This window comes from Chiloscyllium plagiosum, unplaced genomic scaffold (genome assembly GCF_037043375.1).
Source record: "Chiloscyllium plagiosum isolate Xiang-an unplaced genomic scaffold, Cpla_swu_hap1 HiC_scaffold_16, whole genome shotgun sequence".
Classification (NCBI taxonomy): Eukaryota; Metazoa; Chordata; class Chondrichthyes; order Orectolobiformes; family Hemiscylliidae; genus Chiloscyllium; species Chiloscyllium plagiosum.
The window spans coordinates 56055454-56075004 of record NW_028270154.1 but is presented as its reverse complement, the minus strand read 5'-3'; positions in this window follow the sequence as shown (position 1 = coordinate 56075004).

The window sequence follows — 19551 nt, the reverse complement described above, 5'->3', positions numbered from 1 at the left end:
TGCCACTTCCTGAAAATCTGGACCATAAAACAATGGCATGCAGAAACAGCAAGGAAAGCAAATAGAACGTTGGCCTTTATTGCAAGAGTTGTTGGAATTTAAAAGTAAAGCTGTCTTTCTGCAATTATGTAGGGTATTTGTTTGAATTAATAATTGCAAAACCTAAATTAAAATTGCTCTTAATGAATTATTAACATATGGAAATTACCAAGTCTCCTTTTCAAAGGGATTTGTATGCTCTCAAACAAATTGCAACTAAATAAAAAAATCATTGGATTAAAGAATTCCTGATATGGCATCAATTTCGAATTTTCAATTGTGCTCATCCCTGCCATTATCCATTTCCAAATCCAATTATGCCTACAACTACAAATACTATTGCTATTCCAATGACTTGATTCACAATATGACTGTTATTTGCAATCTAAACCATTTCACACCTTTGAAATGACCATGGTTGTCAGATCAGTTATAAATAGACGTCCAATATTACCAATTTCAAGGCAACAGAAAGATGTACAGAGGAACCTCGATTATTCAAATGAAATGGGCAGGCAGTATTTTGTTTGGATAATTAATTATTCGGTTAATTGATTCAATGCCTCTCCTCTGGGGCTCGAAGTTTTCTGAAGTTTCCTTTTTCCTCGCTTTTCCTCCCTCTCTCTGTCTCAGGGTTTGTTTCTGAACAGATACACACTTGTGTGTAAGAGACCTGCAGCATTGCTGAAGCCTTCCCAACCCCCTCCCTGATCAGTTCAATGGGATTTGACACAGCGAGCACTTGCTAAGTCAGGAGACGAGGCAGCAACATACTGCACGTGAGACCTCGCTCCCTTGTCCGTCCCTACCCCATCCTATCATCCGCGCACGCACCTCCCATCTGCCCCCAATCCCGTTTGTGCCCACTGAACTGCCACCGCTGGGCCAGACAGAGTGGACACCAACAGTAAGACTGCTGCGGCCTTTGGGGGGGTGGGGGTGGGGTGAGTCTCAAAATAGTACACCCACACACCCACCTTTTTGACAGGTTCCACCTTTGCCTGTTACAGGACAATGTTGGAGATATTATCCAAGGAAAGTTGGGGGGTGGGGGGGTCGAGCTTGGATACACCTCTGTGTAGAACTCCAGAGAAACTGTGGTGGGAGAGAGAGAGAGAGAGAGAGAGGGCGGGCGGTCAGTCATTTGGAAACAGTGCCTGGGCTCCCATCGATGTCCAGGACTGTTCTCAGCAGCATTTCAGTAAGCCAAATTCACTTTTAATCACTATAGACAAAAGATGCAATCAGTGTTGGAAACACCTCTTTGATACAATGTTTCTATCAGTACCTTGAGATTTTCTTCGGATAATCCGAAATTCAGATAATTGATATTCAGGTAATCAAGGTAGCTCTATTTGTCAGATACATGAGGATATCCTGAAAATACATGGATTTCTTCTTTATCAATGTCAAAGTTAAATTTCATTTTTTAATTGTTTAAATTATTTCAATACAAAGATTGAAAAACAATTACATACTATATAGTAATTTATTAAAATAATGAAGAAAATCTTGAGTAAATCATTATTCAATATTTTCTCTTGTCTGCTTCTGCATCTCAAATAAATAAAATTTTAGGAACAAATTACTACAGACGCTGGAATCTGTATTGAAAACAACAAATCCTGGAGATCACAGCAAGTCAGACAGAATTCACGGAGAGAAATCAAGCTAACGTTTCAAGTCTAGATGGCTCTTCATCAGATCTGAAGTGAAGTGCGGAGGGGCAACATTCATGCAATAGTTGGGAAAGGAGTATGGTGGAGGGGTTGGGGGGTAGTGGAGGGGAGGATGTAGAGTGCTGGTGGGGAAACAATGTTGATAGTTCAGAGTAAGTGATCAGAATGTGAGGATGGCAGGTATGTCGAACCTTCAGACTTTAAATGACAGAGAGTCCCACTAGGATGGGGGGAGGGGAGAGAGGACATTGTGACAGAGAATGTAACAAGTAAAGCTAAAAGAAAGGGAAGAAATGGGAGTTGGTCCACAATTTGAAAATGTTGAACTCAATTCTTTAAGTCTGTGAAGTGCCTAAACTGAAGATGAGATGTTGTTCCCTCAGTTTGCGCTATGATTCAGTGTAGCACTGCAGCATGCCAAAGAAAGACATGTGGGCGTGTGAGCAGGATGTTGTGTTAAAGTGACCAGCTACCAGAAGGTTGGTGTCATGCTTGCGCATGGACCAGAGGTATTCTGAAAAGTCGTCACCCAGTCTGCATTTGGTTTCTCCAAATTAGAGTAGGGCACATTGATTGTAGTGAATACAATACACAAGACTGGAAAAATTTTGGCCTTTTTTCATGATTCTGCTCCACATTTTACCTATTTATATTTTACATCTAAAGGAACATTTACATTTCAGCTGTAAGTCTGCAACAATGGATTGCATGCTTCATCTAAGCATGGCATTCAGTAAAATTCTCTTGCCCAGAGGACAGCTTTGCAAATTTGTGCTGATAAATATGGGGAGAGATACTGTTCAAAATAATACATTTCAAATATTTAGACAGTAGAAGCAGCATCATATAAACATTTAAATTAATGGAAAATCACTTTAAAAATAGGTAATCTTTTCATCTTAATTTAACACTGCACTGTATTTATACACTACATGCTGTCAAACTAAAGTGGTGGATGGCATCTTTCCAGGAATAATCTTATTCTAAATCATTTTTGTAAGGACAGTCCATGTTCAAAAGACACAAAATGGCTGACAAGTGATATGTAGAAATAAACAGCCTGTTCCAGCATTTATACAAAACATAATGATACCTTTGAACAGGGCCATCCCAAGAGGAACGGGGGACCTACAAGCAACCATCTGAGATAGTTTGATAAGAGGATGCCTAAGGATACTCACAAGTTCATTAACGTATGACAAGTGATTGACTCAAGCCTCAATAATGAAAAGATGTCCCTTTAGGTGAGACTAGTTAGAACAAAAGGGTGTAAATCGCAATCCATGAGCCAGCCTAACTCATTAAGTAGCTATGAAAACAACAGCTAAAGTTATTTTGTAATAATCTGTTGCTTCTTTGAACTTGTTCACAACATTAAGAATGGGTACGAGTTAAAGATTCTTCAGATAATCATAGAGGTGGATTTCAACATAATTGTAGATACACAATTAACAAAGTATAGTAGAAGAATTAGGGGAAAAACATTTAAACCTAGATGTGAAAGTTAATTAGTCTCAGTCTTATCTGGCATATCCTGAATGAAATAGTTTGTTCGCAACTTATGAGCTAAAAAGTATTACTAATTTTATAATGGGAAATTAATACTCTATATGTTAGTTAAGACCAACTGTCCAGAAGTGTCTGCCCCTTGAGTATACTATCCCCAATTACAACAGCATTTTTCTTCTCTGCTTCCTCTTGAATTAATCCCTGTACCACGTTGCTATGGTCAGTGTACTCATTCTCCCTTTAACCCCTGTTCTTGTCCACACAGTGAACAAGAATTTCATAATATTTTAGATTATCTTAAGGGCTGAGGCTCCTTAAGCACACCTTTGGGACTCCTTTACCTGCATCCACTTGTAGTCGCATGCCCCTGTCCCAGACTACATACTGAATTCGAGGTAATTAATCTAATATTGTACGCATTGATTGTAATGATGTTTTTAGGGAAACAATTAAAGCTTTATAGAGTGAAGTTACAAGGTTAGGTGGAATATTGAACAATAGAAGCTTAAAAATAGCAATCTCTTGTTTACTCCCAATGCCAAACTCGAACAAGGGAAGCAACAAAATGATAAAAGAGATAAATCAATGGCTGAAGTGGTGGTGCAATGTTCAAAGATTAATTTTGTTAGACAATTGGAATCTTTTCCGAGGCAGAAGAGACCTGTTCAAAAAGGATGGATTTAACCTGAACTGGAAAAGGACAATATTTTGGTAGCGTGATTTACTAGTTCCATCAGGGGAGACGTTGTACTCCTGGGGAAGCATGGAGGTCATGAAATTATAAGTAATATTGTAAATAGGAAGATTGAGGAAGGTTCCGAGTGTGAACAGAGTATGTCAATTAGAAAAGCAATACGAGAGAGTCGGAATACGTAGTAACTCTGAAGAACCATATTGCATTTAGAGTCATTGAGTCATAGAGATGTACAACACAGAAACAGACCCTTTAGTCCAGCTTGTCCATGACGACCAGATATCCTAACCTAGTCTATTCCCATTTGTCAGCACTTGGCCCATATCCCTCTAAACCCTTCATATACACATTCAGATGCCTTTTAAATGCCTCAAATGTATCAGCCTCCACTACTTCCTCTGGCAGCTCATTCCACACACAACCCTCTGCATGAAAAAGTTGCTCATTAGATCCCTTTTAAATCTTTCCCCTCTCACCCTAAACCTACACCCTCTAGACCTGGTCTCCCCCACTCCAGGGAAAATACCTTGTCTATTTATCCTATCCATGCCCCTCATGATTTTATAAACATCTATAAGGTCACCCCTTATAAACATCTACAAGGCCTCCAACACTCCAGGAAAAGCAGCCCCAGCCTGTTCAGCATCTCCCTCTGGCTGAAAATCTCCAACCCTGGCAACATCCTTGTAAATCTTTTCTGAACCCTTTCAAGTTCCACAAAATCCTTCCGATAGGAAGGAGAACAGAATTGCACGCAATATTCCAAAAGTGGCCTAACCAATGTCCTGTACAGCTGCAACATGACCTCTAAACTCCTATACTCAATACTCTGACCCATAAAGGAAAACATACCAAATGCCTTCTTCATTATCCTATCTACCTTTGACTCTACTTTCAGGGAACTATGAACCTGCTCTCCTAGGTCTCTTTGTTCAGCAATACTCCCCAGGACATTACCACTAAGTGTATAAGTCCTGCTCTGATTTGCCTTTCCAAAATGCAGCACCTCACATTTATCTAAATTAAACTCCATCTGCCACTCCTCAGCCCATTGGCCCATCTGATCAAGATCCCATTGTACTTTGAGGTAAGCTTCTTTGCTGTCCACTATATCTCTGTGTGTAACTGGAACAGTGGAAAATATAAGAGAAATAACAGAATTTGATATAGATAGCACATGGAATACAATGAATAACAGAATTCAAGCAGTCCTTAGAGATAAGCAAGATCTGAGTTGGGTCAAAGTTCAATCGTTGAACTGTAACTGTGTAGATGCCTGGAAAGGCAAGCAGCTCCTGCTTGATCCCAATGCAAATACATTGTTTTTGTTTGCTGTTTATTCACTTTTTTTATGAAGTGACAGTTAGGTTGAAATGTTTTGAAGGGCTTTTAGCTGCTAGGCTCAGCAGGATTTTTCACCATATTTTAGCGAACTTTCTATCTCACCCCTATGGTGTGACGGTCACCCAATTTGAGCTTGATCTTATCATGAACGGAGCCAAGAAAAAACCCTCTACTGCCAAGATATTCCAGGACTGACTTGCATTCCTGACATTGACACCAGCTTTGAAAGACCGGTGGTAGTCCGGAGTTGTTCTGCACAGTTTTCCTCAAATGTGACAGGGGCAGCACAGTTCCTTAGTGGTTAGCACTGCTGCCTTACAACACCAGCAAACTGGGCTTGGTTCCAGTCTTGGCTGACTGTCTGTGTAGCCTTGTCTGCCCCATTGTGACCTGTTTACTTCCAGAATGATAGATGGGCAGGAATCAGTGAGACAAAAATAGCTGGCTCAGCTGTTAGTATTGGCGTAGGTAGAGGAAACGTGGTGAGGCATCCTGTGTGAGTAAGTAGGAAGCACAGAGGGCATGGAGAGTTAGAAATCTGGGGAATGGGTGAGTGAGAGTGAGCAAATGATGGAAGATGCTTCATCAATATTGGGAGTGATTGACCATGATCCTTGGTGGGAGGTAGCAGAGTAAAGAGTGACTGTGAAGTACCAAAAGGATGATGGTGACACTTGCCCTTACAGAGCGCAGGATGTCATTAATCTTTCTACACTGTTGGTTGTAGTCTAGTTCCTCTAGTCTCTGTGCATGACACTAACCCAGGTAGTGGCTTTAGACCAGACTGGCAAGGGCTGGTGCTGTGGTCTCCTTTGGTAGTTCTCAGACAAGTGAACTGCCAACTAGCTGATCCACCAGGACCTCCAGGTCCCTGTCCACAAAGTGGAGTGCCAATCTTTCTCTATCGACCATATCTGGTGCAGATCTTCACACATTTGAATTGTGGGAGGAGTGAGTTGCTATTCCTGGCTTGCAGTATTTGAGGTAAAAACAATGACTGCAGATGCTGGAAACCAGATTCTGGATTAGTGGTGCTGGAAGAGCACAACAGTTCAGGCAGCATCCAAGGAGCAGTGAAATCAACGTTTCGGGCAAAAGCCCTTCATCAGGAATAAAAGCAGAGAGCCTGAAGCGTAGAGAGATAAGCTAGAGGAGGGTGGGGGTGGGGAGAAAGTAGCATAGATTACAACAGGTGAGTGGGGGAGGGGATGAAGGTGATAGGTCAGGGAGGAGAGGGTGGAGTGGATAGGTGGAAAAGGAACTAGGCAGGTAGGACAAATCCGGACAAGTCATGGGGACAGTGCTGAGCTGGAAGTTTGGAACTGGGGTGAGGTGGGGGAAGGGGAAATGAGGAAACCCTCTCCTCCCTGACCTATCACCTTCATCCCCTCCCCCACTCACCTATTCTACTCTATGCTACTTTCTCCCCACCCCCACCCTCCTCTAGCTTATCTCTCCATGCTTCAGGCTCTCTGCCTTTATTCCTGATGACGGGCTTTTGCCCGAAATGTCAATTTCGCTGTTCCTTGGACGCTGTCTGAACTGCTGTGCTCTTCCAGCACCACTAATCCAGAATTGCAGTATTTGAACTGATGCACAGTTAGAATTTACGAATAGCACCAATGTCGAGATCTCGTGGCAAGCTGCATGCAATATGGTGAGCATGGCACCATGGAGACATGGTCCAAGGTGAGCAATATAAAACTGAATGAAACAATTCACTGAAGGTCACAGATAGAAACCATCCATGAATCGTCATGAAATTGACAGTCAAAGTTGTGATAAGTTCAGGTCATCGGGCTTTTATAAATATAAAAAATAGGAAATCAAGTACACAAACACTTAATACATTACATTTTAACCGGAAATATTAATGAGGTGCATTAATAATCACACATACATTTAAATATACATTCCTAAAATAGTATGTTATTCGAATATGTAGAGAAGACAATACTTAAAATTCTGAAAATGACAAAATAAGCTTGTCTACAAGAATTGCATATAATTATTATCCATCAGGGAAACTGATATTTCAATGAGACTCAAGTAAAAATGAGGTACAAATTTCAATCAGATGTTGACCAGTTCCCTAGGCGAGCTGCATGTGGAGTTATGTGAATTATGATGTAAAGGTGTTGATTTTATTTTTATTTAATGAATGCAAATATTCAAAGCCAGTGACAGCCTCATTTGCTATGTTTAAAGTGATTAGTACTTAATCTGTACAAATAATATGCAGCATTGTTTATGTTTTTCCGCAAATGCGCAGGCATTATATGCGGAAACTCCACTGGTAGACATTAGCTGCACAAAGGCCTTGGCTTATACTGAAACAATTTAGTAAGGATCACTCTCCCTGTGATAGTTCAGAATATGCCATTCAACAGATAGGGTTTGTCACAAGGAACTTCTTAGTTATTTCCTGTATTTCCCATTCTTTGATCCGAGGATATCTGTTGATCTTGTTCAGGAAGGTTGTTCCATTTAGGGTATAGAGTACTTCCCGAATATTACAATGCTACAATGCTGCCAGTCTAGTGGTCATTAGACATCTTGACGAGGAAAGAAATTCTGTAGATTCCAAGGCTTAACTTTGATCAATCTGTTTGGATGTGCTGTATTACAAAATCTCAAATCTGGGCCAAAAACTATCCAGACTAAAATTTACTTTCAAAATAAAAGACAAAATTTAGCAAGAGAAAATTCACTGAAGGTCTGCTTTTGGGCACAGGACTCTTCATGCATGATTACTCCGAGCCCAGTCCTGTTGAGCAGACAGCACACAAATAGTGTGTTGCCTGCTTACTGATACAATTGTTCACACAGCGCAGTGCAAGAGATACTGTTGACTATCTAAACACTCAGCAGGATGTCTGTCTGTATACATGGCCTAGTGGTATTATCGCTGGACTGTTAATCTAATGACCTGGGTCATTGTTAATAACTAATGTTCTGGGGACCCGGGTTCAAATTCCGTCATGGCAGATGGTGGAAATTAAATTCAATAAAAATCTGGTGATGACCATACATCCACTGTCGATCGTTGAATAAAAAACCATCTGGTTCACTCATGTAAAGGGAAGCAACTTACTGTCTGGCCTACAAGTGATTCCAGACCGACAGCAGTGCGGATGACTCATAAGAGAGGAATGGGTAATAAATGCCGGCTTAGCCAGTGATGCCCACATCTTATGAATGAATCAACACTAGTTGTCCATCACATTGGCCATGCATACAGAGAGACATCCTGCTGAGCATTTAGGTAACCTCTTAAAGACTCCCTCTCCCTCTTAAAGAAGATGTTCATTCAGGATACAGCAGCTGTTGCAGCAAACTCATTAGGCTTTAAAGAAAGAATAAACATCAAATGGGAGTGAGGGATCTTCGATGCAATGCTGTTGGGATCAGTAATGAAGATGACAGTACCTGCAGACATAGTTATGGTGCATGCAGCATCTGGTGGCTAATATCTCAGTATCCACTGAAGCATAGGTTGCATTCTCTCAATGTCTCAATGCTGCAGCAGAAGCTCAGACTCCCTTCACAAAGTCCATACAGACTCTGACAACAATTCAGCAACTTACTCCCCACCAGATTACTAGAATAGTTGAGATGCCGCCCCAGGATAATACATTGTACTGCACAACTGTGTCAAATTACTCACATTTTAACCACCCGAGGAGCTATACTTAATACAGAACCACAGCAAAGGCAAAAACATCCTGTTTCTTTATTGTTAGATTACTCAACTAGGCTTTGAAATGTTTTAAGTCTTTATTACCAAAGAAACATCAGGAAACATTTACAGAAGATAAAATTTGCTAATTCAGTACTGAATAGACTTAAAAGAAAGAACAAAGCACCTAAACTACATGTCCCTGAACACATTGGGCAATCTAACATAGCCAATTCACCTAACCTGCACACCTTCCACTGGAGCACCCAGAGGAAACCCATGCAGACACATGGAGAATGTGCAAACTCCATACAGACAGTCACCTGAGGCTGCCTTGAATCCAGGCCCCAGGTACTGTCAAGCAACAGTGTTATTTGGTGGACTTTTCTATAAAATGATAAACAAATGAAAAAAAAATTGTTCTGATGCATAGTCTAAAAATGAACACTGACAGCTTCACAGTTGTTCTCATTTCATTTAAGCAGACCTGAAAATTTCTCAAAATAAGAAGGAAAACCCAATGTCAAAAGCATGGAATATCAACCTAACAGAGCTTTTGAAATCAAATTAAATTTACAACAACCAAACAAAGTAAATTACTTAATAAGGTTTAAAATTTTAAAAAGGTTCATTTTAAAATTAAAACTGCAAACATTTTGTAGGTTTAGGCAGGTGAAGTCACTTTTGGAATATTGCGTGCAGTTCTGGTCTCCTTCCTATCGGAAAGATGTTGTGAAACTTGAAAGGGTTCAGAAAGGTTTTACAAGGATGTTGCCAGGATTAGAGGATTTGAACTACAGTGAGAGGCTGAATAGGCTGGGGCTGTTTTCCCCTTGCTTTGGAGGCTGAGGATTGACCTTATAAAGGTTTATATAAGATAGGATAAATAGGCATGGATAGGATAAATAAACAAGGTCTGTTCTCTGGGGTGGCACAGGTGGTTTAGGTTTAGGGTGAGTGGAGAAAGGTATGAAAGGGACTTAAGAGGCAACTTTTTCACAAAGAGGGTGGTGCGTGTATGGAATGAGCTGCCAGAGGAAGTGATGGAGGCTGGTACAATTACAATATTTAAAAGGCGTCTGGGTGGTTATCTGAATAGGAAGGGTTTAGAGGGACATGGGCTAAGTGCTGGCAAATGGGACTAGATTGGGTTGGGATATCTGGTCGGCATGGACGAATTGGACAGAAGGGTCTGATTCCATGCTGTACATGTCTATGATTCTCTATGACTCTACATGCTGTGCAGCCAGGGATCAGTAGCTCACAAATACCAGAGGTCCCACTAGGACCAATGGTCACTGCGAGTACTGCATTCTGGATCAAGGTTGAAGCTATGGGAGAGAGGGATATAGGGTGGGCTGGGGGAATTGGGGAGAGAACAGACGCCAGAAAAAGGGTAGGGTGAAAAACAGTATGTCTGATATAGTGAAGTGAGGGGTGGGGCTAGGGGTAAGGTGGCTTCCAGATTTCTGGATCCCTCCTTTTGCCACAGAATGCATGAGAATGAACTAGTCCCAAACAAATCCTTGAACGCCTGCCATTGAATTTGCTGTATGGTTGGCACACATAGTGAGATCCTCTCTGGTTGAATACCAGTACAGTAGGCTGTCGTGTTACTTAAAGGAATCACTTTTCCTCTAGGTGGTAAGGAGGTCCCCTCCTCTCTTTCATCTTGGAGCTTCACTGAGGGTAATGCACCCGATTACACAGAGCTGCTTCTTGGGGTTGTTTCTATGACAGTGTATGTGACCGTATGTGCGTGACAGGGTATGTTTGTGTGTGGGAGAATGTGTGAGAGTGTGTGTGTGTGCACGCGCGCGTATATGTGTGTGTGTGGGAGAGAGACAGAGAAAATGTGCGTGACAGTGTGTGCACATGTGTGTCACAGAGAAGTTGTGAGACAGTGCATGAGTGAGAGAAAGAAAATGTGTGTGAGAGTGTGCGTGAGTGAAAGAAAATGTGTGTGTGGCTCTGTGTGTGTGCGTGTACGTGTGTGCGTATGTGAGAGAGAGAGAGTGTGAGAGAAATAGTGTGTCTGAACGTGAAAGAAAGCTTGTGTGAAAGAGTGAGAGTGAGAGAGATTGTGTGTGTGTCGTGGAAATTAAATCGACTCGACTCAAATGCTAGCAAGAGCAAAGAAAAATTTTATTATAGGCCTTTGCAAAGGGACCCTCTGCACTTGACAAAATGCCTTATGCAAGGGGTCCCGAGTATCATTCACATATTTCCTTTATACCATACTTCGATCAGCCTTATCTCACCTCAAGGACAATCAGCTTGGGAACAGTTTGAGCCCTTTTCCACATAAGGAGTTGTTTTCTCATTCTTTTACTGTTGAAAAAACTGCTACTGCCCTTGTGTTTTCCCTTGACTGTGCTGAATTAAATAGTTTGCAAAACTTGCAAGGGACAGGCTGTCTGTTCACAGAATTCAGCGAAGTCAAGCTGTCTGCATTAAATTGACTTGGGAAGATATTCTTTTACAGATTTCACAATAAATGTTAATTTTGTTAATTTTCCATTACATTTCCCCCTTTGTCATTTTATGACAACAAGAACAACAACCAACTAAAAGACCCAGATTTGAAAAAAAACAGAGCCAGATAACTAAAAATCGGCGATCTTAATAGCTGTCTGTGTTGTAAGGAGCACTTAAAGTGTCCCAGCCACCTCTTCGCCTTCCACTTTTTCCTCCTGAAGTCTTTCACCACTATCCAGTCTCCAGGTTCTAGATCGTGCAGCTTCCCTTCTGCTGGTTGGGGTAGTGCTGCTTTCACTTGATTCTATATTTAAGATAAAAGTGTAGAGAGTTTTATACAGTAACACAACATCTCATCCTCACAGTGGCCTGTTATCTGTCTTACCTTACGTCTTGAGCCAATTCCTGTGTCGGGCGGTCTACCAAACAAAATCTCAAACGGACTATGATTAGCTCTTCCTCTCCTCCTAGATCTCATATACATCAGCACAATTGGAAGTGCCTTTGTCCATGCCACCCCTAGTTGCTCACAACATTTTGTCAATTTAAATTTTTCTTTTTAGGGTAGCAATTTTCTCTTTCCACTGCCCCACTGCTCGCTGGGTGGTAGGCACAGTGTTGTCTCATGTTTATTCCCAAATAGTCACTGATCTGCTGTCGTACATTATTGACAAATGGTGTCCCATTGTTGCTACTGAGCCTTTCAGGGATGCCCCATTTTGGGATTATTTCAGTTAACACAGTCTTGGCTACTGGCATCCTGTTTAGACTTAGAGAATGCTTCCACCCATTTGGAAAACATATCAACTATTATCAGACAATACCTTTTCCTTTTGCTGGGTGTTAGTTCAATAAAATCCATCTGTAAATGTTCAAAGGGCTTTGGGGTTGGGGGTGTGCTGCCTGACTCATCTGTATTTCCCTGCCTACATTATTAGTGGCACAGATAACACATCGTTCACAATATTTATGGGAGTAATGAGTAAATCCCTTAGTGTACCAGTGTGCTGAAATACTGTCATACATCCCCCCTTTTGACACATGGTCCTTACCATGTGTCAGTTTGGTATAGAATGGAAATAATGATTGTGGTAGACAGGGTTTACCATTGGGACCACACCATACTCCGTCCCTCACACTGCACCATGCTTTTGTCCACTCACGCTTTTCTTCCGGCGTGGCCTGTGACTGTATCTCCTGTATGTCTGCTGTTGGGGTACAAAGTTTTGTCATACACATGTCAATCTGATCACTTGGCGGCTGCTAGGCTGTCGTTCTTGCTGCTGAATCTGCCCTCACATAAGAATCACTATTTTTTGTGTGGGCTTCACATTTACACACAGAAATTGATTTGGGCAATCGGACCGCTTCCAGGAGATCAGAAATCAGGCCACAGTGTGTGATGGGCTTTCCGGTAGAAGTTATGAAGCCCCTGTGTTTCCACAGGGTTCCAAAGTCGTGTACAACCCCGACTGCATATCTGCTAATGGTGTAAATATTCAGTCTTTCCCTCAGCCAATTTACAGGCTTCAGTCAAGGCAATCAAGAAGGGAGTGATCCCACTTTGACTACCTCATGGGTAGTCACTACAGCATATTCAACACTGTTCTGGCCTGTCTCCTTGCTCATGAATGCTGACCCATCCACAAAAAACTCCATATCCAGATTCTGAAGTGGTGAATCCTGCAAGTCAGGTCTGGGGCTGCAAATTTCATTAGTTACAGCGACACAATCATGTGGATCTCCGTCTCCTTCTGTGTGGAGAAGGCTAGCAGGGTTAAGGAAGTTACATTGCTTTATTGTAATGTTAGGCATCTCCAATCTCAGCCAACGTGCTGCTGACATGTGTGCTGTCTTTTGCTCGGGAAGCAGTAAGGATACTGCAGAAGCGCTGACCGCGGGGTTAAAACAAGAGTCTCCAGACTCCTGCGTAGAGCCTCATTATATATGGTGGGGGACTCACAGTAACCTTGACAAAGTTGCGTGAAGGTATATGATTTCCCTTTGAATGAAAAAGCAAACCAGAATTGACAATCTGGGTGCACCGGTACACTAAAGAAGGCATTTGCTAAATTCACAACAGAGAACCATTTACTGTCCAGTGGAATTTGAGCTAATATAATATAGGGGTTAGGAACATTTGGGGCGCGTGGGACAACACCGCTATTGACTGCCTGCAGGTCTTGAACAAACCTCTATTCCTCTGATTCACCTGGAATGTTTGCTTTTATGACCGGGAAAATGGGGATTCTCACTGGTGAGTCCTCACAGGGGATTATCACTCCAGCCTTTAGGAGGGATTCAAAGACTGGAGTAATTCCTTCTATTGCCTCATGTTTTAACGGGCACTGTGCTCTGCAAGGATGCGGTAAATCTCTCTAGTAGCATGACTCCTGATGCATCCATTGAGTTCAGGAGCCTTCCATTCATCTTTATTGGTGTTGACTCTCTGAACTGGCTTGATTTAAGGACTGAATATGTTGTCCCTGTATCTACCAAAAAGGTAACTGGTGTACCTTCCACATATAACATAGAGGTAGGCATCGACTTATACGCATCATTGTCATATTGGACATATTGTCCATACTTCACAATCTCAGTGCTCAATATAGAGGTGGGACATGACTCAGTGCCTATTAGGTTAATAGAAGAGATTAGCATAAGCAAGTCTTCGTTGCCAAGCATAAGGGAAAGAGGCTTACTTGTCCCTTGTGGGTTGCCCACCTCCACCTCAGCGTTCCTCTGTCAGTCACCCTGCTGTCCAGCCTCCAGGGCCAATTGAAGCTGTCTGTGTGGGCACTGTCTTGCCCAGTGGTCCATTGCTCCACAAACAAAGCACCTGCCAGATCTACCTCTGCCAGCGCCTCTTTCTCTCTCCCTTCAATGGCTGGGCGACCATCTGCATCATAGTAAGCTGAGCTTTATGTGCTTGCTGTTCCATCTTTAGTTTCCACTTATCCTTCTCTTGGGTAAGCAATTTTTCAGCATGTATTGCATGCTGTTCTATCAAATTCAGCTTTCCCGTGTCTCAGGTAATACATGTGTCCTTTACCTTCTTCGCTATTTTGTCCTTCATCCCATTGATGAAGCTGTTCCTCAGATGTGCTTCATATGCCATGATCTCTGCCACTGTTATGTCGTCGGGTGGTCTCAGTCCACTATGGGCGTTATGGACTTCAGTGAGGTGCGTAAGGTACTGGAACACTGTCTCACCTTCTTGTTGTTTACCCATTGTTATTTTGGTCATGTCCATTCGGACTGGGAATGCCTCCCTACAGGCGGTTGCCACGCTGCAACAAAAGCGTTAAAGTCTCTGTTCTCTTCCGCTTGTGGGTCAGTTGATCTGGTATGACGTTTACGGCTGGCCATCAATACTTGATTTTGGTGACATCAGCACCCAGTTTTCCTCCTTGGAAACGTCTCATCTCATGTGACGTGGGACGGAACTTGGTACAGAACTTTGTCACTCCCCAGATAAAAGAAAAAGACAGATGGGTGACAGTTAAGGGATAGAAAGGGAACCGGCAGGCAGTGCAGGGATCCCCTATGGCCATTCCCCTCAACAATAAGTATACCGTTTTGAATACTGCTAGGGGGGTGACTTATCAGGGGAAAGCAGTGGGACACCTGCTGCTCAGAAGGGAAGGGGGAAGAGGAGCAGAGCATTAGTCACTGGGTACTCGATAGTTAGGGGGACAGTTAGGAGGTTCTGTGGGGACGAGAGAGACTCACAGTTGGTGTGTTGCCTCCCGGGTGCCAGGGTCCGTGATGTCTCATCGTGTTTTTGGGATCCTTCCGGGGGAGGGAGAGCAGTCCCAAGTCGTGGTCCACATTGGCACCAATGACATAGGTCGGAAGAGAGATGGGGACTTGAGGCAGAAATTCAGGGAGCTAGGATGGAAGCTTAGAGCTAGGACAAACAGAGGTGTTTTATCTGGTTTGTTGCCCATGCCACATGCTAGTGAGGTGAGGAGTAGGGAGGAAAGGAGTTGAACACGTGGCTACAGGGATGGTGCAGGAAGGAGGGTTTCGGGTTTTTGGATAATTGGAGCTCTTTCTGGGGTAGGTGAGACCTCTACAAGCAGGATGGTTTTCAACTAAACCAGAGGGGTACCAATAACTAGGTGGGAAATTCGCTAAAGCTATTAAGGTGGATTTAAATTAGTACAGCAGGGGGATGGGAACCAAAATTGTAGGACAGGTACAAAAGAGGATGAGAGTAGGGCGTTCCAAAATCAAATATCTGACACTGGCAAGCGAGAACCTGGATTGAAATGTGTGTATTTCAACGCGAGGAGCGTCCAAGGGAGAATGGGTGAACTGGCAGCGTGGGTTGGTACCTGGGACTTCGATGTTGTGGCCATTACGGAGACATGGATAGAGCAGAGACAGGAATGGCTGTTGCAGGTTCCGGGATTCAGATGTTTCAGTAAGAACAGAGAAGATGGTAAAAGAGGGGGAGGTGTGGCATTGTTGATCAGGGACAATATTATAGTCGTAGAAAGGATGTTTGGGGACCTGTTAACTGAGGTAGTATGGACTGAGGTTAGAAACAGGGAAGGAGAACTCACCATGCTGGGAGTTTTCTATAGGCCTCCGAATAGTCCCAGAGATGTAGAGGAAAGGATAGCAAAGATGATTCTCGATAGGAATGAGAGAGGCAGGGTAGTTGTCATGGGGGACTTCAACTATCCAAATATTGATTGGGATCACTAAAGTACGAGTACTATAGATGGGTTAGTTTTTGTCCAGTGTGTGCAGGAGGGCTTCCTGACACAGTATGTAGACAGGCCTACAAGGGGCGAAGCCACTTTAGATTTAGTACTGGTAACGAGCCTGGCCAGGTGTTAGATTTGGAAGTAGGTGAGCACTTTGGAGACAGTGATCACAATTCTGTCAGGTTTACTTTAGTGATGGAAAGGGATAGGTGTACTCCACCGAGCAAGAGTTACAGCTGGGGGAAGGGAAATTACGATGCAATTAGGAAAGATTTAGGAAGCGTAGAATGGGGAAGGAAACTGCAGAGGATGAGCACATTAAAAATGTGGTGCACATTCAAGGAAAAGCTCCTGTGTGTCCTAGATAAGTATGTACCTGTCAGGCAGGGAGGAAGATATAGAATGCGTGAGCCATGGTTTACTAAGGAAGTGGAATCCCTCGTCAAGAAGAAGAAGAAGGCTTATGTTAGGACAAAATGTGAAAACTCAGTTAGGGCGCTTGAGGGTTACAAGGAAGTCAGGAAAGACATAAAAAGAGAGCTCAGAAGAGCCAGGAGGAGACATGAGAAGTTGTTGGTGGATAAGATCAGGGTTAACCCTAAGGCTTTCCATAGGTATGTCAGGAATAAAAGAATGATGAGAGTTAAATTAGGGCCAATCAAGGATAATAGTGGGAAGTTGCGTGTGGAGTCAGAGGAGATGGGGAAGCACTAAATAAATATCTTTCGACAGTGTTCACTATAGAAAATGAAAATGTTGGCGAGGAAGATACAGAGATACTTGCATCTAGACTAGAAGAGATTGAGGTTCACAAGGAAGAGGTATTAGAAATACTGCAGAGTGTGAAAATAGACAAGTCCCCTTGGCCGGATGGGATCTATCCATCCCAGGATCCTCTGGGAAGCAAGGGAAGAGATTGCTGAGCCTTTGGCATTGATCTTCAAATCATCATTGTCTACAGGAATAGTGCCTGAGGACTGGAGGATAGCAAATGTGGTTCTCTTGTTCAAAAAGGGTAGTAGCGACAACCCTGGTAATTACAGACCAGTGAGTCTCACTTCAGTTGTTGGTAAAGTGTTGGAAAAGGTTATAAGAGATAGGATTTATAACCATCTAGAAAAGAATAATCTGATCAGGGACAGTCAGCACGGTTTTGTGAAGATTCATGCCTAACGAATCTTATTGAGTTTTTTGACAAAGTGACCAAACAGGTAGATGAGAGTAAACAGATTGATGTGGTGTATATGGATTTCAGCAAGGCATTCGATAAGGTTCCCCACAGTAGGCTATTATACAAAATGCAGAGAAATGGGATTGTGGGATACATAGCAGTTTGGATCAGTAATTGGCTTGCTGAAAGAAAACAGAGGGTTGTAGTTGATGGAACATGTTCTTCTTGGTGTCCAGTTACTTGCGGCATACTGCAAGGGTCGGTGTTGGGTCCACTGTTGTTCGTCATTTTTATAAATGACCTGGATGAGGGCTTAGAAGGGTGGGTTAGTAAATTTGCGGATGACACTAAGGTCGGTGGAGTTGTGGATAGTGATGAAGCATGTAGTAGGTTGCAGAAAGACATAGATAGGATGCAGAGCTGGGCTGAGAGATGGCAAATGGAGTTTAATGTGGACAAGTGTGAGGTGATACACTTTGGAAGGAGTAATCGGAACGCAAAGTACTGGGCTAATGGTAAGATTCTTGGGCGTGCAGATGAACAGAGAGATCTCGGTGTCCATGTACACAGATCCCTGAAAGTTGCCACCCAGATTGACAGGGTTGTTAAGAAGGCAGACAGTGTTTTGGCCTTTATTAATAGAGGGATTGAGTTCCAGAACCAGGAGATTATGCTGCAGCTGTACAAAGCTCTGGTAAGGCCACACTTGGAGTATTGTGTACAGTTCTGGTCACCACATTATAAGAAGGATGTGGAAGCTTTGGAAAGGGTGCAGAGGAGATTTACTAGGATGTTGCCTGGTATGGAAGGAATGTCTTACAAGGAAAGGCTGAGGGCTTAGAGGCTGTTCTCATTAGAAAGAAGAAGGTTGAGAGGTGACTTAATAGAGACATACAAGATAATCAGAGGGTTAGATAGGGTGGATAGAGAGAACGTTTTTCCAAGTATGGGAACGGCAAACATGAGAGAACATAACTTTAAAGTGAGGGGAGATAGGTATAAGACAGATGTCAGAGGTAGTTTCTTTACTCAGAGAGTAGTAAGGGTATGGAATGCTTTGCCTGCAATGGTAGTTGTTTCGCCAAGTTTAAGTGCATTTAAGTCGTCATTGGAAAGGCAAATGGATGTAAATGGAATAGTGTAGGTGGGATGGGCTTCAGATTAGTATGATAGGGCGGCGCAACATCGAGGGCCGAAGGGCCTGTACTGCGCTGTTATGTTCTATGTTCTTCAGTGAACTTATTACCTCCAACCTTGTGTGGATCAGGCAACTGCCCATAGGCACTTTCCAAATCCTTCATGGTCCATGGTCGGTGGACCAGCACTGGGCACCCTTCTGGGCCTGTAGCTTCAACCATTGGTGCTTGCAGAATTGCCTGGTAAGATGATCGTATGCCAAACCCCTCACCGTCTGACTCATCATCTGTCATGGGGAGATCGCGAGAAGGCCATGGATGCCTTTCTGTCTTGGAGTTGCTGGTCATTTTGGACTTCTTGCTTCAGTTGGTTGTGGGTACGATTGGCTAGCGGTGATCCAGCAGACCCTATGGCGGCCGCCGCTGACTTGGAACCTTCACCAGGCGGATCTCATAGGAGGGCTGCAGGTCTCGGAGGGCAGTCATCAAGGTCAGGATCTGGAACAGACCTAAGACACTGTACAGCTGCGTTAGGTTGTTTACCGCGCATTTCTGCATGTGCATTTGTGTTTGTATGCGTAATCGATCTATCTTTTACTTGAGATTTCCTTTCCCTGATATCAGCCTCAGCCTTCCACATGTTACAAGCAGTCCAATTCACAGGTTCTATTTTCCCCTTCTGTTTCTCCTTCTCTCTCTCCTCCAACCTCGACCTCAATACTTCCAAGTGCCTTTTACTAAAACATCCCCCCTCCGGAAAACCACAATCCTTGATCCACAATTCTAACTGCTTTACAGACTCTGGGCCATAATGATTTAACATGTACTGTATTTTTGGTTGGCCATTCCAATCCCTCTGTGGTCCCTCTTTTTGGTTGTTCTTGCTGGAGCCCATTTTCAGTGTTACTGGAAAAGTGTTCAGCTTCCTCGCTCTCTCGCGATACCGTTATCTTTTTCCCTTTGACTTTCTTTTTACCTCCGGAGGTCCCCTCTTGCATTGGGTGCATCCACCTCAATGCCTTGGTTTTCATAAGCCAAGAAACCATGTACCCGGTACGTCTTTGGCGAGTCCAACTCAGCCAGTGGTGGTTCCAAGTCTAAAAC